The following is a 14,864-nucleotide window of genomic DNA, read 5'->3' on the forward strand; positions in this document are numbered from 1 at the left end:
AGTATTTAAGCACTTAATTTATTGAAAAAAATGTATAAATACGAGTAGATACAACACTAGGCTAATAAAATATCACAATTCAAGAATAGCATTAACTATCATTATTTTCACATTAATAATTATTATCTACCATTAACTTAAAAATAACCTAAAATTACAATGACACGAGGTTTTGTTTTACTAATTGAACATATTGAAAGAGTGTGTGAAAATAAAAAAATAACCGTGTGCCCTGGAGAGGTGGGTCAGCTGTCAGCTACTTCTTAACCGTATGTCCAATTAGGGACAGGTACACCATAGGCATCGCCAGTTCCACCTTTTCTCAGTGCGGAAATAAGCATCGATTACAGCTACAAAGATGACTCCTTCTGTGCATTAATCGATGCTTGCAAACTACTTTTCAGAAAAAAAGCCTACCCTATTTTTACTTCCAAAGCTTGCTGATTTAGGAATACGCACTTGAAATGCATCAGGCACTATGTTCACCGCAGTCTGAGGGAGGCTGGCAAGCTTTTGATACTAGATTTAATAAATTTATTAACAAGTACGAGTATATCTACTGAAAATATTTCATGCCTCCTGTATGGATTAATGGACAATTTTGAGGAAGCCTGGTACAATGATAGCATTTATTTGAAGGGAACAGGCGAGCCACACAGAATGCATGCTGTCTTGCTTGTTTACAGTCTGTGTGCGGAAACGTAATTATGTAAGCATTACCTATTTCTTGGTTTCCTTTTCTGTATTTATATGGATTATCTTCATTTCACCCTTGCCACTGGCCTTTGGAGAAAGAAGAGTCAATTTGAAACCATATTCAGACTCGCCCTACACACCGCCTCCCCTTCTCCCTTTTCTTTCCTTGATATTCTGGGTTTGTAAATGGTATAGAATGACATGAGTTTGAATTCTACATTTGACTAAATCAAATGCACGGATTTAAATTTGTATGAGGAATGCACATTTCTTTCTATTCTCATAGTTATAGCACATTTTGCACACTCCCTAGATGTGCCCACACTTTTCAACATAAACATGACTCCTCTGGCTAACATCATCAGATTCCACAGAGTCAGCATCATCTCTCATGCGGACAACACCCAGCTCATTTTTTCCCTTTCAGAAGACACCTCAATCAAACATTTGTAAAGCGCACTACATACCCGCAAGGGTCTCAAGGTGCTTGGGGGGGGGGGGGGGGGGGGGGGGAAGGGGGATACTACTGATCGAACAGCCAGGTCTTGAGTGTTCTCCTGAAGGTCAGCAGGTCTTGTGTCTGTCGTAGGTTCGGTGGGAGGGTGTTCCATGTTTTGGTGGCGAGGTCGGAGAAGGATCTCTCGCCGGTGGTAGTTCTTCGGATGCGCGGAACGGTGGCTAATGAGAGGTCGGCGGAGCGTAGCTGGCGGTTGGGGATGTAGAAGCAGAGCCGTCTGTTAAGATAGGCTGGGCCGGTCTTGTGGAGTGCCTTGTGTGCGTGAATGAGGAGCTTGAAGGATATCCTCTTGTTGACGGGGAGCCACTGCAGGTTTCTCAGGTGGGGGGTGATGTGGCTGTGGCGTGGTACGTCGAGGATCAGTCGTGCCAAGGCGTTTTGGATGCGTTGCAGTCGTTTGATGAGCTTGGTCGGGGCTCCCGCGTAAAGGGCGTTTCCGTAGTCGAGTCTGCTGCTGACGAGGGCCTGGGTGACTGCCTTTCTTGTATCTTTTGGGATCCATTTGTAGATCTTGCGGAGCATGTGGAGGGTGTTGAAGCAGGAGGAGGAGACGGCGTTGACTTGCTTGGTCATTGAGAGCGTTGAGTCTAGGATGATTCCCAGGTTGCGTGCGTGGTCTGTGGGTGTCGGGGCTGTCCCCAGTGCTGTCGGCCACCAGGAGTCGTCCCAGGCTGAAGGGTTGGAGCAGAGGATGAGGACCTCCGTCTTGTCCGAGTTCAGCTTCAGGCGGCGGGCCCTCATCCAGTCTGCGACGGCCTTCATTCCTTCGTGGAGGTTGGCTTTGGCGGTGATGGGGTCCTTGGTGAGGGAGAGGATCAGTTGAGTGTTGTCGGGGTAGGAGATTATGTTGAGGTCGTGCTGTCGGGCGACATGTGCAAGCGGGGTCATGTAGATGTTGAACAGTGTCGAGCTGAGGGAGGAGCCCTGGGGTAGGCCACAGATGATCTCGGAGGCTTCGGATCGGAATGGGGGGAGGCAGATGCTCTGGGTTCTGCCTGAGAGGAAGGATGTGGTCCATTCCAGAGCCTTGTCTCGGATCCCTGCGGCGTGGAGGCGTGCGCGTAGTGTGCGGTGGCAGACGGTGTTGAAGGCGGCGGAGAGGTCTAGGAGGATGAGTGCTGCGGTCTCACCGTTGTCCAGCATGGTCCTGATGTCGTCGGTGGTGGCGATGAGGGCGGTCTCCGTGCTATGGTTGCTGCGGAACCCTGACTGGGAAGGGTCCAGGATTCTGTTTTCTTCGAGTTATCAGGTTAGCTGTTTATTGACGATTTTCTCGATGACTTTGGCCGGGAAAGGGAGCAGAGGGATGGGCCGGAAGTTCTTGAGCTCTCTTGGGTCTGTTGGGTGCGGTGGTGTGTGGTGGGTTTCTGGAAGGTGAAGTGGATGCAGCGGTGGTTGGTCCAGAGGAGTTCGGTGGTGAGGTTGAAGGAGACGTGCAGGCTTGAGGAGAAGATGGGGTAGAGTGTGTGGCCGGTGGAGTGGGTGGGTGTGGTGACGAGTTGCCTCAATCCGAGGTTGGCGATCAGGGTTGTGGTGTTGCTGTCGTTGTTGTTCTCAAGGTGAAAGTTCAGGTCTCCGAGGAGGATGTAGTCAGTGGAGGTCAGGGCGTGCGTGCTGATGAAGTCCGTGATAGATTTGCTGAACTGGGGGCGGGGTCCGGGGGGGGTCGGTAGACGAGGGTGCCTCTGAGGGTGGAGTTGGGGTCTGTGTGGATCTGGAAATGCATGTGTTCCGCAGTGCTGAGGGTGTCGTCGGTGCTAGTCGAGACCCTGATGCTGTTCTTGTGGACGATGGTGATTCCTCCTCCGACTCCGTTGGTGCGGTCTCTGCGGGTGATCTTGTAGCCGTCTGGGAGGACTATGGCGATGTCAATATCACCACCAAGACAAAATTCAAACTATACACGACCAGCGTGGCCAATTGGATGAAAGACAACTGCCTGAGGCTCAACACTGACAAAACTGAAGTGCTGATCTTCAGAAAGAAGAGTTCACCTTGGAAATCCACCTGGATGGCCCGCCGAGCTTGGGCAAACATCCATTCCAACCGACCAAACTAGGAACCTAAGCCTCATCCTGAACACTAACCTCACCATGAAGTCACAAGTCAATGAAGTCACCTCCTTATGCATGTTACATAAAATCTTCAAGTGGCTCCCACTAGACACCAGATGTGCCTTCACGCAGGTCCTAATCACAAGCAGATTGGACTATCACAACACAGTTTACACAGGCATCCCAACCCATCTTTTTCACAGACTTTAAACAATCCAAAACGCGGCCGCCAGACTTGTCACCGACCTTTCGCACCGAACTCACACCACACCACTCTTCCGAGATCTTTACTGGCTCTCCATCCAGAAGCACTGCCAGTTCAAACTTCTTACACATGCATTCAAGTCATACACAACACAGGCCCACATACCTCAATCACTGGCTTCACTTCAACCAACCCACCAGACAACTTCCCTCAACACACCCACATCCAAAAACACACTGGATCCACAGAAGCAGAATGGGAGGGTCGATCGTTTTCCTACCAAGCTGGCAAACCCTGGAACGACATCCCCCAACACATCAGGGCCTCCATCTCACTTCCTGAATTCCGCAAGAAGCTTAAGACCTGACTTTTCAATTAGTCTTCTTGCAGGACCATTAAGACTGTCTATACTCAGACCCAACCTCACCACACACCCGCATTCACCTACTCAGTGCATGGATACACTCACAGGTGACAAGCACACCCAAATCCACCTTATATTACATTGATACATCCCATCAAGCCACTTTTTAGGTCGAAGCCGTCTGGGTTGCTAAAGACATCTTGGGGACATTTGGAAAGCTTTCCTGGGAATGATTTTCATCCATTGCTTACTATTGGCTTTGCTGTTTGTAACTCACATTTGCTAGCTTTCTTTTGCTGGCTTTGTTTTAGGCTGTCCAGCTTGAGGTTGTCCCTTCTGTGGAGCAGAGTCTGTTTACAAGGCCCCTTGTATTCTTCCACCAGTGCTCGTTTCTGTAAAAAGGCCTTTAAATCTTGTTTTTATCTTGTCAAATCTGCTATACATTCAGAAGGTCAAATCTCAGGCTCGTTCTTCTGAGGGAGGTTGGCGTTTACTTTTCTTTTTCGGACTTCAAAGTGGCAGGTTTTATGTGTCAATCATGCTGTGTACTGGGGGTGTGCTGGAGGAAGGCTGTAGGATGTTATTTCTAGCATACAACAAAATGTAAATGTCTGTAAATGAACTGTGCAGATATTTCATAATGTATTCGAATTAGGAAAACACGAAGCTTTTTTTTTGTAATTCTGAAGTGCGGTGGAAATAAATATTTTAATATGATCAAAACAAATCAATACAATAGGTGATGGCATTTCCAAACATTAAAGTTTGTGTGCTGTATAGTTTCATTAGTAAAACTGTAAGTCTGTTCGAATGTAAGGTCATTTCAATTGGAACTTTGTGGTCTGTAATGGTAGTGCGCAACCACACCACGAATATCCCACTCAATTCTGCACCACTCCATACCACTGCACTCTACACCGCTCCACTCTGTGTTACTGTACTCTACACCACTCCACACTAAGCCTCCTCTGCACCACTGCACTCTTCGCCACTGCACACTCTACACTACTACAGTCTAGGCCACTACACTCTACACCAGTCCACTCTGCAACACTGCACTATGCCACTGCATTCTACTCTATAACACTCCACATCAATGCACTCTATGCTAATCGACTCTACGCCACTGTAATCTACTCTGCCCACTGCACACCATGCCACTGCACTCTACCCTGCACCACTCCACTATTCTCTGAAACTATTTAATCCACTGCACTCTACTCCACCGCACTCTATGGCACTGCAATCTACGTTGCACCACTCTACTCTACACACTTTACACCACTGCACCCTAACCACTGTGCTCTACGCCAATGCACTCTATGCCAATGCACTCTACACCACTTTACTCAAAACCAATGCACCCTACGCCACTGCACACTAAGCTAATCTGTGTACTACTGCACTCTACATCACTCTACTCTATGCCACTGCACTTTAGGCCACTCTACTCCACGATACGTCCCCCACTCTATGACACTTTACTCTAGGTCACTCTATTCTACCCCACTCCACTATATTCCACTTTACGACACTCTATTCCACTCAACGTCGCTCTACGCAACTCCATACCACTCCGGGACATTCAATGCCACCCTAAAACACTCTACTCTACGACAGTCTACTCTCCGACAGTCTATGTCACTCCATGACTCTACTCAACTTTATGCAATTCCCCTCTACACCACTCTATGCCATTCCATGACAAACTATTCCACTCTATGACATTCTACTTCACGCAACTCCCTCTATGCCGCTCCATGTTACTTTACTCCACTCAATGCCACTCTATGACACTCCACTCCCTCCAAAACACTCCACTCTATCCCACTCCAATTCACTCCGAGCCACTCCACTGTACTTTAAGCCACTCTCCTAATGCCACTAACTTTTAGCCATGCTGAACGGTATCCCCACTGGTGTATAACAGGTCTAAAACACATTGGCAAAGCCAATAACAACTTGCATAGGTGAGACTTATTGCTTTTGCCAAAGCCTGTTGCTATTCTGTGCATTGTATATAACTCGTCAAATAAATATTACATTATTTGCACATCTTAAGATGCAAAAATTAATAATGTTATTCATTCAATAGATGGGTGTTGATTGTCATGAAACAACCAGACTATAAAATTCCTTGAACCTTAAACAATAATAATTATGGGCCATTTACTTTGCCTGATTACTTTGATTAAGGGCCATGAACGTGTATTTAAAATGTTAACTGTTATTCTACAGTTTGTGTGATTTGTCTCACATTAGAAGGATACTATTTTATCCAGAAAATCAAGACCGGTTTTTGTGTTTTTAAACTCTTTATTATTAACTCAGCAGAAAGTCCTCTAAGCCATAAACTGACCAATATAACTTTAGACAAGGAGCACACTGCCACAATATATTTACCCTTAAAACGTAGACCTATGAGTACACACATACAATTTGCTGTCCCTGTAAAATCGGTCATGGGGAAAGGCATAATCAGATTATTTTCTGGTAAGGGATGATGTGATCAAGGGGCTTAGTAATTGTATATTGCACACTGTTTACAGATCCATATATAAAATATTGCGATAAACGAGGAGGGCTGCACTCAGACAGATACAGTCCACCAATGCAACGACTACTGTCAGCTGTTCATGAGCTTGTTGGGGCACCACATAGTACCCTTTCCAAAAGCTCTAGGAACCATGGTTGTGGCTAGCCTCCCATTTAAACGGTAGATAAAGGAAATAGGGACTGATATGGTGCTTGGGCACATCAAAGCCTGGCGATGGGGGATGCACACATGTAAAAGGTCCATTGGCTCCCCTTGGCCTTAAATAAAGTTTCAACCCTGTTAACAGCTGATTGTTTGTACTGTTCAGAGGTTTTTTCCCTCCAGTTTTTATCATGGCCATGATCTAACACATGTATTTCGTTCGCTTTTCCTTGTTATCAGAACACTAAATGTATCTATTTATCTACATGCCAGACTACATATCTGAGGCAAGTGTTTCACTGGTAGAGTCATCATGCTGGTGATTCACAGTTCCAAGTAAGCAAGTCAGCAGATTCCCCTATATTCAGTCCCATAACAGCTAGATCTACAGATTATCCTACATTCAGTCTCATAACATCCCACTTGGCAAACCTCATACCCAGTTTGGCTCTGTACACAGCCACACTGGTAAATCTAGTTGCATCACGCCTTGAATAAGTCATCTTCATATCTACAATACTGTAGAATCAATAGACCGTAATCCCACAACCCCGATTCAAACCAAACTCTGCTCAGCAAACCCTCTAGCATTCAATGTCACTACACTAAATACAACACATGCTCTAGATTTCAGATGGACCACAACACACATGCCACAGCCAATCATGCCATACTCAACCTATTTACATTAAACCACATAATACCCTACCTAACAAAGGTTCAAGCTTCCAGCTGCACCATGCCATAAGCCCAATCCAACTCAAACTCTGTACAACACCCACTCAACACCCTAATACCAACACACCCAAATCAACACACTTCGCAATCACCTGATATTGCTACACTTCTCACATCAACCCTGACCTCGCCATATCCACACCCAATCTTAACATGCTCCTCATCACATGACTAACTATACATATGCCTGTCTTCTCCCTCATAGCGGATAACCCAACGTATACAATCATGTACTCACAGACATCACTATGCCTCATTCCATACACCCGAAGATGGCACTTACAATCCCAACCACACACACATATTTTACCCACATCACAAAGCACAGCACTCCAATATGATCCATAAGCTACTTCTACAAACCATGTGTATCCTCTCACAGCTAAAATGCAAACAATGCACAACCTACCGCAACAACATACATATCCACATAAAGGCAGCTCATCTCTCCCAGTCAACCAATTACGTCTCACTACAAAGGTATCTACAAAATCAATCATGCCGGACAATGCATCAAAGAAACTCAAACTGACTTGCTTGAGTACACATGAGCCTTGTTAATAACCTTCAGAGAAACTAAACAATCCACCACAGATGGGTATATTTTTACAACATTCCAAGCTTTTCAGCTCAGTCGACCTTTCCTCACATGCTTAATTTTCCTAAAAAAAAAAACACAGGAAAAAAAACCACACACACACAATGCTCACTGCTGCCCTTCAGGCTACTGCACAAGAGATTCATTAGTGTAAGGTACAGCAAGCCCCTCCAATCCCAGGACTCAACACCCCAAAACCACCATAAATTAATAAGGCACAAAGCATAATCTCTACCATCTTACACAGTTTGAACATAACCACATACAAAGCCCAAATCAAATTCTTGGCCCTAATATGAACAACCAAATCACAGAAACACAGACAACAAAGTCCCACACTTACACTCATTCAAACATACCACCTCACCCATAAGTACTCCAAATATGCACACCTTATGCATACATCCAGCCCCTCTTACTCAAACAGCTAACATTAAACCACACAACAAGACCCTTTAAAGTCATTGGCAGCATGAACATAAAATCACTGCTGGCTACAGCAAAAAAAGATTATCAGATTGTAAGTGATTCAATTTGACAAATCTATTACCAGAAGATAACATCACGCTGCACTACACTCAACATCTTCAACGTCAACCATTTGTCTGTCACAGTTACATTACAATCCAAAATGCCTCTATACCTCCTACAAACTCATAACATGCCTAACACTCAAAGAGGATATGGCAAAAAGCACACTCTTACATTTAACGTAGCATCCATGCAAACTCCACCTCACCAGCCACACCTTGACAAAAACAAGCCAGCACTCCAATCTAACACAACCATCACAACTAATACTCAACTGTAGAATATTCACTGCATGCCACTCAGCAGCAAAAACAACAAGCATTGGCATAGCCAATAGGTCTCGCTTTTGGGACCTTATAAGTATTTAGTTATGCAGTACAATATCCTTGGTGCAACAGCATCAACTGTTGCATGGCTAAACACTTATAAGGTCCCAAAGGCGAGACCTATTGGCTATGCCAATGCTTGTTGAAGAAGGGAAGGCAAACTAGGGTGTGATGGCTTTGCACTACTGAAGTCACAAGTGAGCGTGTACAGGTCTAAGCACAAGTCAGTGAAGCCTTACTTGACTCGAGATGGGGACAAACATGCGAGTTCCGCAAAGGCTGAAATGTCTAATCAACATGTCAAAGATGGGTCAATCTCATTTTCTGCAGAGAAGTAAACAGCGTGCACACAAGTGGACCCAAAACAACATACATGAGTAAAGGCCAGAGTCTCCGGAAGAGAACACACAGCAATGTTCCTTATTAGAGAAATGTCAGTGTGTCCCGAGTGGGACATAAACACATGTACTGTTGCGGAGAGAAAAACAGAGCACAGACAAAACATGCTGGAAATAGGAATATTAGTGTAACGGCCATTGCCCTGTGCAGTGCGGCAAGGTATCAAAGCACCAACATGGAAAAATGAGATAAACTACCACTGGAAGGTGTTGTGGGCGACTCTGTTGCACTGAGAATCATCAAGAACGTTAGCACTGAGGCAAGGTGTTGTTTCTCTGTTTGTCATCAGGATGGGTGGCTCCTGACAAAGACCACATCCATTACTAGTTGTGCTTCTTATGCCAACAGAACATCTGGCATGGATCCGGCCCTCCAGGACCGACTTTGGAGAACCCTGCTTTAGTTGTATGGTACTCACTCTGATAACAGAAGTCTGAAAAAACCGCAGTGGCCTTGCTGATATTCTAAGCTGCAGATAAACAAATCTCTGCTATACGTGTACAACCTACTGACAGCATTTTGTGACAAGACCCGCATATCCCACAAAATACCTTGTTACGGTGGTGGTTGTCCGGTACAGCAGTCTGTGCTGTGCCGATATGAGTAAGCACACCAGAGTACACTCAGCGTTAGGAAGCCTGGAACTGCATTTTGATGTAGGTCATACTTGCTCAGAGTAAATCAGTTTGGATCAAATGATCGCGTTAGGATTGCCAGGTATGACAACAGCAAGCGTTGGTGTGCAAGTGCTCCATTGTCTTGAGACAGAAAGCCTACACTTGAAACTAAATAGCGCAGCAGTGCTAAGAGCTGCCACAAACACCACATGTAATCAAACCTGCCCAACAAAACAGTTCCATTTTGAAAAAATGATGAGACCATCCTATTGTCCAACGGTCTACCACATCCATACATATTGCTTATAGGATTTCCTAGTATCATGCACTAATGCAAAAATAATTCGAAGCTAAATTAGCAACGTGTAAAACACGTGTCCAATTTCCTACCACGGTCATCAAGTACGGATGCACCTAGGACCAGTAAGAGAAAGTTAGCTGTTTACATGTATAATTCCTTAAGAGCACATAAGTTTTACCCCACTGACAGTATAGTTCTTACTAAATGACAAATACTCCTCATAGACTAAATTTGAATGAAGTGGGTACAAACACGTTACACATTTGTGCAACTATATAAAACTATACAGCAAAATAACATTTCAAATTCACCAGAATGGATATTTGAAGTGCACCAAAAATACCTATCTAGAACAAAGCGCGAGCAAGCTAACATTTAAAAAACACAGTCCCGCAAAGCAGATGAAAACGTCCACTAACGGCCAACGCAATTCAAGAGGTTGTTCCAGATCACTGACAGCACCTGCATGATACCCTTTGAGCAGGAATCAACCATGAGCAGCAGCAGCCAGGCTCGAGCAGAGGTGGGTGGCCAGGGTGCAGCTAAGCCCCGCCCCTCGAGGAATGATGGGTGCAGAGCCTAGGGAGGTTAGTTCCGCAGACAAGTAGGTGCGAGCTGGAGGAAGCCCTGCCCATCACACTCACCGCCCTCGCAGCGGCCCTACGCAGTGGTGCTGGCCCGTGGTGAGATGTATGCCCCGACTTTCACCAGTCGGCCGGCGTCCTGCGCACACAAGTGGCACTCTGCGGTGGCAGCACAGGGCAGAGCCACAGTTCTCTGGAGGGTGGAAGGGAGAGGTGCAGAGGGCGACGCGCTCCTGACGTTCGCAAAGGCCGAGTGGCTCTCGGTTTCAGGTGGTGTCAGAGTAGTTTCTGCTGCAGTGGCGTAAGACTACCGCCTTAACGAATAGAGTACTCACCAGCATCCACCTAGTTTATACGGATGGAAGGGGTATTTCCAGATGCCTCAGTTTAAGCGCCAACTCACTTGGGTAATGGGCAAAATCGCCCAACTGAACAAGCAGCGGCCGCGAAAGTGAAAGAAAACAAGCACGCGAGTGGTGCGTGCGGAGAAAGCCATGAAGCTGACGAGGAGGGAATGGGATAAGGAAGGGGGTAGGGTAGGGCATTCACACGCATGATGAGAGAAGCCAGATGGCAGCTGTGCACGGCGCGCATGCACGCTTGTGTGCATAATAGCAAGCTGGTGGCCGGCAAGGTAGCACTTTTAAAAGCAGCTACTAAATGTCTCGCCAGAGCATCACATGTGCTGGCTCAGGCGAGACCTAAAAAACTGCCATCAATGATTTACATCAACGTCCTGATGTTCCAACTCACTAAAAGCTCGAGATCAGATATGGTCACCTCAAACTCTGCTTGTTACATCATCGTAGCACCTACCTTAAAGACAATAAGCCACCATACAGCTAATGAGCAATCGCAATCCACCACTAGTGAAAAAAGCAAATAAATATTGTGAGCTGTAAATAAAATGAAGACAAAGTCAAAGCAAATCATATCATGGTGCCCAGAGTTACCCAAAGGTCAATGCCCACTCAGTCACTAAACACTAACAAGACTAAGACCACTTCCTCTCACCTAAATCCTGGACCTTTCCATCCATATTCAAAACCGATGTTTGTAGATGATAATAAACCATCTGTCCACAATCAATCCTGTTGAGATACAGGCTAACAGGTAAAACACATAGATACAAGGCACTGAGCTGCAGGTCCAGAAATGCTGCTGCTGCACAGCATGCTCTCCAGCAAACTAGACACTCTTACTTAACAAAAACACTAGAGCAAACCTCTGGTTTGCAGATATCTACCGTGATGCCATCAAACGTATATTTCTTACCTTCTCCAACACCATCCTCATGTAATTCCTGCTTTGGCCAGCAGAAAAACTCAGCATTTTTAGACCTACAACTACTAGTAACAGAGCATACCCTCTTCACTGCCAACCACTTAGTGACCATCTTCTCCCTTCACAGTGCCTGGCCTTTTGAGGTGGGTAGCAGGTCATTTAATTCCACATACCGGAACCCCACAAATTAATGCCAACTTCACCAACCAACCTTTCCAATGACATTTACACTTGGAAATTCATTAAAACTACTGACTTGGGCCTAATCTTAGAATCATCAGCCACCAACGCCCTCAACTACATAGTCCTCTCACACATATTCATTTTCTCATGTGATGGATCACAAAGGGCCCAATGTTTCAGACTCTTGAACAACCACCAACCAAACAAAAAAAGGGAAAAGATGGTTCAACAATAATAACCTTAGCAAATGTAGCTAGATTCCATAAGTGAAAATGGTATACATTCTATAGCAATAAAAAACAAAGTAAAGTACATCAATCCCGTAACAATACCAAGTAGTGGTATGCAGAGCCAGAAAGGATCACCAATATCACAGAATAGACTCCACACTACTTACAAAAAAGGTGGTGAAAATCATAGGTGAAAGGGACCGCATAGATTCCTTTACTAAAAGTCTCAAAAGAGATTGTGAACACTGGGCAAGTGGCAATTGAGGCACACCAGAGGAAGGGATTAGGCACTTACAATCTTAAAAAGAGCAGACATGTACTTCTGGGTAAACATACACAGAGTCAGAAGAAGTGACATTCCCTAGAAGCACAGTGTTGTAAGGCTCTCACTTTCCCTAGTCGGCATTCAGCCTTAGCACCCTGCACGTCTGTTTTGTTTTATCCTTCTCAGTGCCCCTTGTTTAGGGTTCTCTATCTGTCCCCCAGTCAAGTTTGTTGCTTTAACCCGTGTTTGCTCCCCAGCAGGCTGGTCCCAATTCTCCCTGTGTCAGAGTATAGCCCAGTCGATCAACTGCTCATCAATAGCACTGTTCCAGAGCAGCAGGTAAGCACTAGGCTATATAGGTTATATATTGTATCATATTAACATTCCCCCTTGAGAGTTCATATAACTTACCAGGTATGCCTGTATCATCACAGTCACATCCTCTGTTGGTTGCCAATTCTTCTGTGGGCTGAGCCCTCACCTGTGAGACTTGATGATGCACCCTACATCTTGCTAAGCTGCTGTGTCTTATTTATCCCCCCTAATCCCTATGTTCCCCAAGGTGTATAGTTCCACAAACACACAGCACTGTGCTCTTCGGTTATACCAAGGTAAGAGTATTGGGTAGAGCATCTGAATCCCCCAGTACCTACTGACATTGTGACAAGCATGCCTTTCTAGGACAGTATGTGGAGAAACCTACCTCTGTGCTCTGGAAAATTCCACTCTTGTCCACTTAAATTCAAAGGAGTACAGGTAGTTGGAGGTAAAACAGATCTGTTTATTCAAGCTTAAGCTGGTGCAAAACCAACAAGGAAAACCCTGTTCCATGAAGGTAAATAAACAACTAAAAGAATTCTCCTTTCATATTTATACTATACTTCAAACAAGTCTGCCTACAGACTCCACTCCCCTTCCCTAATCCATTGAAAATGTCCTTCCAGTTATACATACAAAAGAAATTGCTAACCACACTACATTTTCAAGGTAAGTAATCACAGACCATCACTAATTGCAAACTGAATGGAAAAAAACAGTGTGGCTTTCCATCACAGAGAAGCACAAATGATTAAGTGTAATTATTCTAGCAACCTTTCGGTACTTTTCCAAGGACATGGAAAGAAAAGAATGCACAATGTCAGTACGTACATGGAAAAATTCCTCAGACAACGTTGTACGAGGTCAGATGGATTTAAAAAAGTGTCTGCACTCATGTTCATATATATTTTATAACCTTTTCCTCAAATGGTCCTAGAACATGAGTTCAACATTTACCAATTACCTGCTATCACTAACCTATACAATCAGTAGTAGATCATATCATCACAGTATTTCATTTTCAGATATTCTCTATTACAGAGTGGTTAACAGAAAAAATAAGAAACAAAATGGCCTAATCTGTGAGGGCACTAACACTAATGTTCATTAAATCCCATATTTCTTCTTCTTGCATCATAAGCATATTCTGTTGTGGAACAGAAACTGGAGGGGGCTTACAGGGTGAAAGGAGCATAATGCAACACATGGGAAGACTTCACATAAAGACAGCATCCTAAAGTAATCCCACCTATAACCAAGGCTATCACTAATAGTTTCCAACCCCATGTGAGCAGTACTGCTCTAAACCAACCTGACCAAGGCCAGTCTCCAGTATCCTGATGTATTTCAGCAGCAAATGTGTGAAGTTTTTGAATGGCCAAATTCACATTAGGAGCGTTATCTGGGATATAGACACAGCAGGAACTACCAATTAAGTGGTATACCCCTTTCTCTGCTAAAAGAATGTCTAAAACAATATGATTTTGCAGGGAAACAACATGGGTGTCTTGTATTTCTACAGTAAGGTTACTGAGTGCACCAGCATTCTCATTAATAACAGCTTCCACTACTCTGATCAATCGGCGCACCTGTACATTATTGGCCATAGGACCCCAGAAAGGCACTAGACCCTTCAGTCCATCAATAAATTGCTCCAGCTTGGTATCGGTCTGGTCAACCTGTACTTCCCGTTTATTAAGTCGATGTGTCCTGTGATAATCAGATGGTGCAAGGTAAGTGGGAGGAAGAATGAATGCAATATAGCATCTGCCTGACCATCCTTTAGAGAGCCAGACATAAGCCGGATTACCACTAACAAAATAGGTGTTTTGCGAAGCCACAAATGATGGAAAACTAATTCAATTTAATATCACTGTAAGGGAGCAAATACTATTCCCAACAGCAAGGGGCCCTTCACCTTGAACAAAAAAGGGGGCGTTATGGGCATACACAAGT

The 14,864-nt window shown here is 44.7% G+C and overlaps 1 protein-coding gene across 7 annotated transcripts in view; it reads right to left on the reverse strand.

Annotated features, from left to right (window-relative positions):
• The window catches only part of ATG4C (autophagy related 4C cysteine peptidase), a 266,766-nt gene that overhangs the window by 232,422 nt on the left and 19,480 nt on the right, over positions 1 to 14,864 (reverse strand). The window lies entirely within an intron of this gene.

This window comes from Triturus cristatus, chromosome 4_2, assembly GCF_964204655.1.
Source record: "Triturus cristatus chromosome 4_2, aTriCri1.1, whole genome shotgun sequence".
NCBI lineage: Eukaryota > Metazoa > Chordata > Amphibia > Caudata > Salamandridae > Triturus > Triturus cristatus.